The sequence below is a fragment of the Mustela lutreola genome, chromosome 6 (assembly GCF_030435805.1).
Source record: "Mustela lutreola isolate mMusLut2 chromosome 6, mMusLut2.pri, whole genome shotgun sequence".
In the NCBI taxonomy this organism is placed as follows: domain Eukaryota; kingdom Metazoa; phylum Chordata; class Mammalia; order Carnivora; family Mustelidae; genus Mustela; species Mustela lutreola.
Genome location: NC_081295.1, coordinates 105,646,426 through 105,655,681, shown reverse-complemented (window position 1 = coordinate 105,655,681; position 9,256 = coordinate 105,646,426). Strand labels below are relative to the sequence as shown.

Sequence of the window (9,256 nt, the reverse complement as noted above, 5' to 3'; positions counted from 1 at the left end):
AATTTTGCTATGAACCTAAAACTTCTCTTACAAAAATCTTTACTTAGGAAAAAAAAGGATTGGAGGCTAATTAGGAAATACCCTTCAATATATTAAATATCTATATTATGCTTGTAAAAAATATCTTAGAGATATGTTCATATACAAGAAAAATGACATAACTTGCCCTGTTTATATTATTAAGATATTGAAAACATCTCAACATTTGCATTAGTAGATGTGTGGTGGAGACACTCATATGGGCTCACCAATATTATCTTATTTTTCTCTCTGTTACATTGCATTTATCATTCTGCCTATTTTTAGGGGGGACCAGGTGACTGAGTTCTGTGGGTCAAAAGAATGTGGTTAGAAATGATGTGCCTGATTTCTCAATTCTCCCTCAAAATCCTCTATTCTTCTATCTATACATAGTTTTTAAAATGTAGTGCCCTATGAGCAGAGGAGGTAGATGATTGAGAGTATTGGAATCAATAAGAATGAGTATAATATTATACTAATTATATTTTACAAATCATTAGTTTAAGCTCTATATTCTCTCAGCTTATGTTAATTAATCATCTTCCTATTGTTTTTTAAGTTTTCAGTAATAGGTATTGAATTTTATGGGATGTCTTTTCAGCTTATCCTTATGTTTATTAGAAAATGATATATTGTGTTGAATTATTAATAGTTTTTCTGATAAATATATTAACAATTACTACTAATATTACTCCTCCTCCTCCTCCTACTACTACCAGCTAGCAAATATTGAACTCTTACAATTTTCTTTCTTTTTTTTTTTTAACTCAGGCTTATGAAAATTTATTATTATCACTTTTTTGCTATCAAAATTTATGATCTTCGTCTTTCCTTCTTGCCTTTGAGAGACATTGGCTACTTTTGATAATCTTAAAGCAAACTCCAGGAATGTCACTGACAGCATAACCTTTGTGACCAAATCCAGCAACCAGAACCTCATCATTTTCCTCATAAAAATCAAACAACCATCCTTGGGTACAAAGGCTGTGATTTTTTTGCCATTCTTGATCAGCTGGACCCTGACACACTTCCTGATGGCAGAATTTGGCTGCTTGGCTTCAACCCCTACTTTTTCCAGCACAATTCCTTTTGCCTGGGACGTGCCTCCAAAAGGGCTGGCCTTCAGGGCTGTGCCCACAAGGACTTTCTTGTACGGTTTATCATGCCACTTCTGATCTCGTCGGTGGCTGTGGAGCTTCCTGTCAGTAAGGAGACTGCGACACTTGCCCATCCTGCCGGCCCCACGGGCCTGAGCAAAAGAGTGAACTCTTGCAATTTTCCAGACACTATCTTAAGTGTTTTACAGCATTAATCAACCTAAATCTTCACAGCACTTGTTTGAGATACGTAACACTAGCCCTATATTATGAATAAAGAAAGGGAGTCATGTCAAGTTCAGCAACTTGACAGAATTAAATGTCCAGTAAGTGGCTGAGTTAGTCTTCAAATCTTCCCTTAAACATAGATTTATATTCATAAATTTATTAAATTACCTTGCATTCCTGAGAACTAATCTCACCTATGACTAAAAACTATTTTAATATACTGGTGAGCATATTTGCTTATATTTAACTTGTGATTTTTACATTTTTATCTATAATTGGAATTGGAATGTTAAAAAAACAAAGTTTTGGTTCACTTATATTAGCTTCTTTAAATGATGGCAATAACTACTTTCTTACTCTGAAACATATAGTATAGACTAAGACTAAGTCTGCACCAGTAAATTTGAATTGAATTCGACTATATGACACTCTTAGATTGGAGATTTCAAGAGGTAATTTTCGTTGTCTTACCTGACCATAATCTATTCAGACTGTAAAATTTTCTTATGCCACATTTGGTAAAATATATTTTCCCATAGAATTATTCTAAACCTATATTCTTTTAACTAAAAAAAGTAGAATTTGTTTGTCAATAATATAGAAACTTTTCTTTTAAAAAATAATTTTTATCTAACTTGTAATTTGACATTTGCTTATTTAAATGGATATCCAGAGTGAGACTAGCATGTTCTGCTTTAAGAAAGCTTTCATTTGCCTTCATGGAGTAAAAATAATTAGTTTATACACAGAAGCCTTCCAGAATATCTGCTTTTCGTGTTCTTTATTAACACATAAAGAAATATTACTATCAGTCTACTGTATTAAAATTTTAACTTTAAAACTGTATATGTGAAACAAATTTAGTTTTAAATTAAAAGTTGATTTTTATTGAGTTTTTGAAATGAGTTTTTTGAATTTTTATTTCTATATTTACAATTAGACATTTCTTGGCACTAGAAGGAAAATATACTCAAATGTTAGACAATTACAAAAAATGTTTAAAACATCTGTTGACCTTAAATTGCCATCATACTTAAAAGAAATGCTCATGTACACTAATTTCATTTTTACAGAAGTCTTTTAAAATTTCTTTCTTTTCCCAAAACATTAAAATACACTAAAAATAGCAGTGGCTCTATTTACTTGAAAAAGTATTATAATTTCTGTTTTGATCGTAATGAGTGCCTGTAAGGTATACTTTTTTAAGAAAAAATACCTGATTCATCAGGTATGAGATCTGTCGGCACCTTCATCTTTGACTTCCAGCCTCTAGAACTGAGAAACAAACGCTTACTGTTGGGGGGGGGGGGGTATTAATAAGATACATTAGTAGAAAAAGTGGGAAAGTTAGAGAAAAATCTATATTAAGAAAAAGATATAATGAGGACTATATTTTTTAATGTAAAATTTCATCAAACAGTAATGTAACTTCAAATATACCAAAAGAAAATCTCTACCTGAAAGTTTGGGGGCAAGACTGGATGAATCAGAGGTTAAACTTGGGAGAGGGCTGGGGATGCTAACTTCTGGAAATGTGGCAACCCCAAGGTGGGAAGCCATTGACCTGCCTTATTTAACACCAGAGGGAGCCAAGACAGGAACTCATAAAGTGATTTGGACACAGCACAGAGGACTGCAGATGAAAAGTGCCTTTCTGTCACTGAAAGTGTATATAGTTTCCTGATTTAACAGAGAGGATAGACTAGGAGCAGGGTGGCCTGATGGGAGCCCAAAGTAAGTTAGGAAACATCACTGAGAAGGAAAAGTACTGAATGAGGAGGAGGAGTAAAGTGTTGTTCTTTTTTTTTTTTTTTTCCCAGGATTTTATTTATTTATTTGTCAGAGAGAGCGAGCACAGGCAGACAGAGAGGCAGGCACAGGCAGAGGGAGAAGCAGGCTCCCTGCTGAGCAAGGAGCCCAACGCAGGATTCGATCCCAGTACGCTGGGATCATGACCTGAGCCGAAGGAAGCTGCTTAACCAACTGAGCCACCCAAGTGTCCCTAACGTATTGGGACAATTAGAAAATTGTTCAGCAATCAGCTGGAAAGTCTTCATTTAAAGCTAGAACTGATTGGGTAGTCAATATCCAAGGTTCAAATACGTCAAGTGAGTGAAAACTGAAGATCACTTACAAAGATATATTTATTTGTGTATCTGTATATTAAATTATGTTTATTACTCTCACAAACCATTAGCAGTAATATAAGTTCATGAGCAGTCAAGCTTGTCTTATTGACTTAGAAATTTAGCATACACATAATGAGAGCCTTTACTTAAATATGGTTATATGCAGACACACACACACACACACACACACATTTACACACTTGTGTATGTATATTGTTTTCACAAGGAGGTGAACTCCTTGAGGTAAGAAATCACTAATTTCTCTTTTGTATCTATTATCACTTAATGTGTATCCTTTCATATAATGAGTTCATGATGACTGTATGCATGATACAGTTTGTTTTTATATAACCTCCTTACATTTGATTCTAGTATTTAGTACAAGCAATTTGCATGATGGTTTATACTATGTAGATAGTAAAATCACTGAACTCCAGGACACTGAATAATTGTTATACTAAAGAAAAGCAGGGTAGTATAAAAAGAAGGAATATAGGGGAAAGAACTATTCATATCGCTAAGTTATTATTTTTTCTATAAAAATATATTCCAGTCTTTTCCTTAGTGGATACACTGTAATTTCTCCTGGCTAGAATTGGCAGTGCCCTTTTATTTACTCCTCTTACTTCTCATTTAAATATCACGCACTAGACTATCATTCTTGATTTTACTACTTTTTACTGCCTATGGGCTTTTCTTTCAACTCATTTAAAAGGCATTATGCTTTGATAATGGACTGTCTGAAGATGGAACTAAATTACAATTTTTTTAACTTCAATTTAATCAATGCCAGAGGCGACCAAGAGATATAGGGTTTCTCATGAAAAGTTCTACTCTCGTTGAACTCTTTATATATTGTTCTGTATTGGAAGACTTTCAGAGTCTATATACATAACTATGTGTGGACAAATATGTGAATATATTTGCAAAAGTAATTCTCTTCATTATAATTAATTAGCATTAAGACAATATCTTTGAATTTGTTTGGCTTTATTTATAGGATGAACATACAAGAAAGAAGCAATATTTAACAGTAAGAACACAGACCTCGGGATGTGGTAGATTAGCTTCAAATTCTTGTTCTGCTTTATTCTAGCTTGTAACCCTGGTGACATTTTTTTAACTTCTCTAAGTTACCCATCTGGAAAATGATGATGACAAGCCCTACAACTGAAGTTTGAATTAGATAACATTGTAAATCACTAGTCTTCAAAAACATTAGTATTCTCCTTAGAGAAAAAAGAGAGAAGCTGATGCTTTAAATAGAGGTCCTGTTTGGGTGCTTTTTCCCTCTAGAATACATAACAACCACAAGAAAATGGCATGTTTGCACAGCAACTTCATCTACTTATGAGTAGCATAAAGGGGAAGAGAAAAAAAAAAAAAAAAAGAAACAACTCAGGTTCAGTGAGAATTCCTAAACCCACTATAGGGTTATAGATCTTCTGATGACATTCTAATTAACTATGAATTTTTAAATGAATTTAACAATTACAGTCATTTCTGAAAGTATATATCCATTGCTTGATAGATTTAGCACAGATTTTAAACAAATATGATAGAGGGATTTAGTATTTCTGAGATGCATCCAAAGTGAAGTCTTTATTTTTCCTCAAATATTGCCTCTTCAGTTTATCCCCAATTCAGTAATGATGACACCTTCTATCAAACTGTTGTTCAAGCCACTTATCTTGGATTAATTTTTGACATTTCTATTTCCCTCACCCTGCCATGTCCAATCTATTGTTAAGTCCTTTGGTTTCTCCTTTTAAAATAGAGCTTGAATGTGTCTTTTTCTCTCCATAGCCACTGTCTCTCTATGCTGCCTCTCATTTGATCTGTTACATCAGCATCCTGCATTAGGTATTGGCTGCAATAATAGAAACCCTTAAAGTAACCATTGCTTTTAAAAGTTTGTTGTTTCCTTCTTGAAAATAAAAGAAACATAGAGTTAAGTAATCCAGAGTTGGCATGTTCATTCTATGAAGCTGTTGGAGAACCAGAGTCCTTCCTCTTCACCATTTGGTGTGATTCTCAAACTCATGGTCCATGATGACTGCAAGAGCTCCAGCCATCACAACCAGTAGTATGGAGGAAAGAGGGCAGAAGCATGTATTTCCTCTCTTTAAAGAAAGGAGAAAAAAGTGCACACAACACATCAGTTTGCATAACTTTGGCCAGAAATGAATTCCATGGCCTACTAGTTATAAGAGATTCTGTAAAATATCTTTAAGTCAAAATGACCAGCTAAAATTTAGGATTCTGTTTTTATCTGGTTCTTGTCTGCCTTTCCATGTAACATTGCAGCAAACTCCTAGTATGCCTTCATATATGTAAGTATATACTAAACTTTCACCACTGCATGGTCTTAGCCTGAACTATGTCCTCTGCCTAAAGGGTTCTAACTCCATTCCTCCCCTGGATAACTCCTTATCATTGAGGTTTTAGGATAACTCCTTATCTTTCAGGTTTTACTTTTTTTTTTTTTTTAAGATTTTATTTATTTATTCGACAGAGATCACAAGTAGGCAGAGAGGCAGACAGTGAGAAAGATGAAAGTAGGCTTCCTGCTGAGCAGAGAGCCCGACGCCCGGGCTTGATCCCAGGACCCTGGGACCATGACCTGAGCTGAAGGCAGAGTCTTTAACCCACTGAGCCACCCAGGTGGCCCCAGGTTTTACTTTAATATCATTTCTTTGGATACATCTTCCCTGATAATCCAATCAAAATTGCCTCCTTCCATCAACCAATTTTTTTTTTTCCCTCGGAGGACTCCATTATTATCATAACACTAATTGCCAATGACATTTATCTGATTTTTTTTTTTCTTGTTTGATTTCTACCTGCTTACTTTATCCACCACTCTAAAAGGCCTATGAAGGTGAGGACCGTATTTCTTTTTTCTCAGTGTGCAATGCCTAGACATAGTGATACTCAATAAGCATGAGGGGGAAAAAAAGGAAAAGGAATGAAACAAGGGAAAGATTAAGGAAAGAAGATAAGAAATATAAATTCTTTTGAAAACCCGGAGATGCTAATACCTTTATGGAATGATTGGTGGTTTGGTTTTAATCTTCTTATTAGTCATTTCTTCCCTTTTTCTTGTCTCAATTACAGTTCCCAAAAAAGTACATTTAATTCAACAAATATCCATTGAGTTCACATTTATCTTAAATATGAAAACAATCAGAATTGCTTTTAAAGTGTTCTGCTTTGAAATAATGCTGATTTTCCAGATTCAGCTCTCCAGGCGAAGATGAAATGGATTGAATCCCAAAGTTTTCCTGCATGTTTAGACATTGCCTCCTAAGAAAAGAATCTGAATAGTTTTGGAGTCACGTTTATGGATTAAAGACTTGCAAATCTCTCTCTGCAAGTCCAGACACAAAAATACGAGGATTAAACTCCTGAATACCTTACAAAGTGCCCCATCTCCTGCTGTAATTGTTTGTAAGGAAATAAAAATACATTAAAAGGCCTTTTGCCTGTATGGTAATGTGTATGAAAGTGTTCTACTGAATATAAAATCACATATTTTCCCTCAAAATCAATCCAATTGGATTGAGTGTCCCTGAATACCTTATGAAAGTTTGTCAATCCTAAACATGTCTCTTAAACTTGCTTTGTGTTTAATTGTCAATAGTAATGTCTTATTTTGCCTTTCCCTGAATGACACTTTTACCTTCAGTAATGAATATAGAAAACTAATTGAAATCAATGTTTATCTTGAATAACATTAGGTTATTCTCAGAGCTCTTAGCTATTCTAGTCTGTACTTTGATTAGTTTTATTTAAAGATTTTTCTGTCATATGATGTTGGTGTACCATTTGGATTTTTCTCTATTTTTTTTCATCATTGATCTGGTTTTACTGTTCTTTTGGTTTGCCTTGTAGGAAATTAAAATTTCCTCTCATTTTACTTTCTACAAGCCATCTTTGAGACTGTAGAACATTTTTTTTAACTTATGCCAAAGAACACTTCATAAACATTGGTGAAACAGTGCACTGCCAATACTTTTAGCTGAGCTGTATTTTATTTTTAATGAAAGGATGTATTAGTATTCATGGGAGAGTATTATATATTTTGAACTCAGTCACATTTCCATTTGGCTGCTTTATAGAAATAATTTTTCTTTTTATGGGGGATTTATCAGAGAATTTTAAGAAAGGAAAAAGCCTTTGAAAACTAGTACCCTGCCACCCATACATTTTGAAGTAAGGGACATCTTCGTACATGAAAGTTATTTTCACTTAAATAGAAGACAATTCTTCATTCACTAATATAATTACGAGAATGCATACTTAGTAATTCATGTGCCTAAAAATATAGATGCTATAGTAGGCAGAATAATGGCCTCCATAAATGTCGACATCCTAATTTCACAATCCTGTGAATATGTTAGGATTGTATTGTATTAGTTTTCTATGGCTGTTGTAACAAAATACCACAAACTTAGTAGCTCAAAACAATACAGTTTTATTATTTTATAGTTCTGGAGGTCAGAGGTGTAAAATGAGCCCACAGGGCTGCATTTCTTTGAAGGCTCTAAGGCAAAATCATTTCCAATCTTTCTTGGCTCACGGTTCCTTCCTCCATCTTCAGAATAACAGTTACAAATTTCTTTCTCTCTCACTCATTCTCTCACTCTCTTTTTCTTGCTTCCTTTATCTCCCTTTCTGTTGGTTTCTTTCCCTCTTCTCCTTCTCCTTCTCTATGTCTATCTCTCTGTCTCTATCTCTCCCTCTCTCTTTTTCTCTCAGACCCTCAAACCCTTACCTCCATTTTATAAGGACCCCTGTGATGACACTGGGTCCCCACCTGGGTAAATCAGAACGAGCTTCCCTTTCTGAGCTCTTCCATCTGTAAAGTCTCCTTTGCTATGTAAGGTAACAGACTCACAAGTCCTGGGAATGAGGATGTGGATGGACATTTGGGAGGAGGCATGATTCAGCCTACCACAACTGCAGGTGGAGCTAAGATTGCTAATCAGCTGACCTTAAACTAGGGAGATGATTCTGGATTATAGAAGTGGGCTCAATGAAATGAAAAGGGACCTTGAAAGGAGAGAGGGAACCTGAAGAGTAGGTCAGTGTGATGCAATGTGAGGAGGATACAATCTGCTATTGCAGTCTTTGAAGAAAGGGATCTGGGTCCATGAGCTAAGGAATTCAAGGAGCCTGAAGAAGCTGGAAAAGACAAACCTTCCACAAAGCAGGACAAAGACAACCTTGACCACACACATAGATTTTAGCCCAATGAGACCCATGTGAAACTTCTGACCTATAAAACTGTAAGAAAACAACTTTTTGTTGTATAAGCCACTGAAACTGTGGTAATCGGAGACATTTGGCCAGCAGCTATGTTGGATGAGTCCTATATATCTTAGCCAAGCCTTTATATGACTACAGCATTAAGCAAAATTTTTGACTGCAACCTCATGAGAGATCTTACGCCAGAACTACCCAGCTAAATTAACCCCAGATTCCTGAACATCAGAAACTGTGTAATTATAATCAATATTTATTCTTATAAGCTGCTAAATTCTCGATTTGTTGCACAGTAGATAAATAATATAAAAATTGATAGAAGCCTGGCATATGGTAAGAATTATATATGAATGACTGGCATTGGTGTTCTTCTCTTGAGGGCAAATGAATATATGTGTCTTATCTCCTCTACCCATCCCTAAGGGAATTCCAACAATCAGGAACGATGAAGAGTCAAATCTAGTTACTCTAGAATGATGAGCCTTCTTGCTCACACAGGCTCATTAGTGTCTC

General features: G+C 34.9%; 1 pseudogene; it reads right to left on the bottom strand.

Moving 5' to 3' along the window:
* Positions 1-827: 827 nt before the first annotated feature.
* LOC131834645 (small ribosomal subunit protein uS12-like) lies at positions 828-1,281 on the bottom strand (annotated as a pseudogene).
* Between the last annotated feature and the right edge of the window lie 7,975 nt (positions 1,282-9,256).